General features: G+C 38.0%; 1 non-coding gene across 1 annotated transcript; it reads right to left on the bottom strand.

Annotated features, from left to right (window-relative positions):
• Positions 1–1,986: 1,986 nt before the first annotated feature.
• LOC141624671 (small nucleolar RNA R71) lies at positions 1,987–2,093 on the bottom strand. The gene has a single exon (XR_012534476.1). It is a non-coding gene; the product is annotated as a small nucleolar RNA R71 (small nucleolar RNA).
• Positions 2,094–2,437: the final 344 nt, after the last annotated feature.

Below are 2,437 nucleotides of genomic sequence, written 5' to 3'. Positions count from 1 at the left end.
TCGTTGTCAAAACTACTGATGTGACTCATCTTAGAGCATATTTAGTCCCCGAATTAGCCTCGTTCCTATGCTTTTTAGTGCATAATTGGGTCATTTACTATCTTTAGTCTTTCGTTTTGCATATTCTTTGAGGTTTTGATCCCTTGGTAGGAAAGGAGTAAGAACCTTGCATTTTCATGGCAAAATGGAGCTAAATTGATCGAATCTAATGACCAGCCATCAAAGTGAAGACAAGACTAGAAGGCTTATGTAAATAATGAAGTAAATGGGCAATGATGAGAAGATCCTTGCATCTCCAACAAGATCCTTGAGGATTGTTGGAGAAAGAAAAGAAGAGAAGCTGACTGGCTAACAATCCGGGCGTCGCAGTGCACGGGACGAGCGTCCCGTGGCCAATCCGCTCGTCATGGCCCCTCTCAATTCGAGCGTCGCCCTCAGCAAGCCGCTCGGATTCCTCTCCAGTACAGGCCGTCCCTCCCTCAAGCCGCTCGGGATGAGCATATTCTATGAAGACTAGCGAAGCGGAGATGAGCACTTCCTCAACTTTTCTTAAGGGTCTTAATCGTCATTTAAGTCCTTAGTAGCCCTAATTTATGTACCTAATCCTTAGTATAAATACCCCATTGTACTAATTAGATTATCATGTCCTTCATATACTCTTTTTATGTTATTCTAATCTCATCTTAATCTTGTAATCAACTCTTAATTAAGCATTAATACAAATCTCATTTCCTTAATTTTTTATTGTTCATCATTTATTTTGGGTAATTAAAGATCATTTGGGGTTTATTTGGAGGATTGACAACCTTCCATCAATCATCAAGTACTTCTATTATTCTTTGCTTATTATTTTGGAATCATCATTAGGTATAACTCTCTTAATCCCTTTTTAATTATTGTTAATCATCTTCATTTATTCATCATGTTTTGTCTTGATAGTATGATTGACAACCTTGTTAGGATGTTAAACTTGATAATGAGTGAGTAGTCATCTTAACTAGGGTTAATGGGTAATTAAGGGAAACCAACATGGGGGATGATTCATGCTTAATTTAATATGTTCACATAAATTTATTTGCTTGCTTGTTGTGATCCCAACTTATGCACATGTTATGTTTGATGAAATGCGAGCCTATGAATCAAAAATCCTACATCAATACCCATCCCTTGGGATCCGACCTTTAATTACCTTTTTACTAATAGTAGAGTAGTTTGTGAAGTTATAAATATTGTTTTGGTCTAGGTAACTTTTGACGACGAGTAACAAAACCGACGAACCAAAAATGGCGCCGTTGCTGGGGACGGTGTTAAATTGATTTGATTTTCTTTGATTGTTTTTAGTTGTGTATTTCTTTACCTTGGGGAAGTAAAATTCCTCAAGGTTTGTTCTAATTGTTTTCAAGTTGTTTGATATTTTGCATGTCTAGGAGATCACAAGGTAACTTGTTACCCATTGATCTTGAAATTGAAAGAACTTTGACCAACAATAGAAGACTTGCTAGAAATACTTTGAGAGGTATTTTGGTGAGATTGTGGATATTCAACCAAACAATATTGAGTTCATCAACCCTTTTGCTAGAGAAGGAGAGGAGAACCCAACACAAAATCAACCCAAAATGCCTAAATTTTCATCACATTCCGTACCAACCGAGGAGAACCTACCAAATGGTACTCCCACACCACAACATTTGACCGGTAATTTCATTGTAAAATCCGCATTTTTCCAATTAATCGAAAGAAGCCAATTTGGAGGGATGCCTAGTGAAGACCCTCATTCTCATATGGAGACTTTTTGTGACTATTGTGATGCGATTTATCAAACCGGAGTTACTCAAGACCAAATTCGATGGGTCTTATTTCCTTTTTCTTTGATTGGTACCGCGAAAAAATGGTTAAAGAGCCTTGATAAGGCTACTCTTGGTATTGACTTGGAAGAAATTGGCACTTGCTTTCTACAAGAAATTCTATCCTCCGGAAAAGACTAACATGCAAAGAGCCCAAATCACGGGATTCAAACAAAGGGACGAAGAATATTTTTATGAAGCTTGGGAGCGATTCAAAGGAACTTGCCGCTCATGTCCTCATCACGGACTTAGCGAGTGGTTCTTGGTACAACAATTTTGGAATGGTCTTTATGAAGACTCCAGAAACATTCTCAACATGGGATCAAATGGTATGTTTACCGAAGTTGACGATTATCAAACATGGAACAAGATTGAGGAAATGGCGATCCATAAATCACAATATAGTAGACCTCGGAAGGCTACTAGAGGAGGAAAGAATGAAGTGCACTCTATTACTCAATTGGGTGCTCAACTTAGTGCTCATATTGATACCATCAACTTGAAGTTTGAGAAGGCTATGGCTAAACTTGAAGAAGCCTCCAAATCACCTAAGCAACATGTTAATGCCATGGTGGCATCTTCATCAATTCCAA

Source organism: Silene latifolia, chromosome X (assembly GCF_048544455.1).
Source record: "Silene latifolia isolate original U9 population chromosome X, ASM4854445v1, whole genome shotgun sequence".
Lineage (NCBI taxonomy): Eukaryota > Viridiplantae > Streptophyta > Magnoliopsida > Caryophyllales > Caryophyllaceae > Silene > Silene latifolia.
This window is presented reverse-complemented; position numbering and strand designations above follow the sequence as displayed.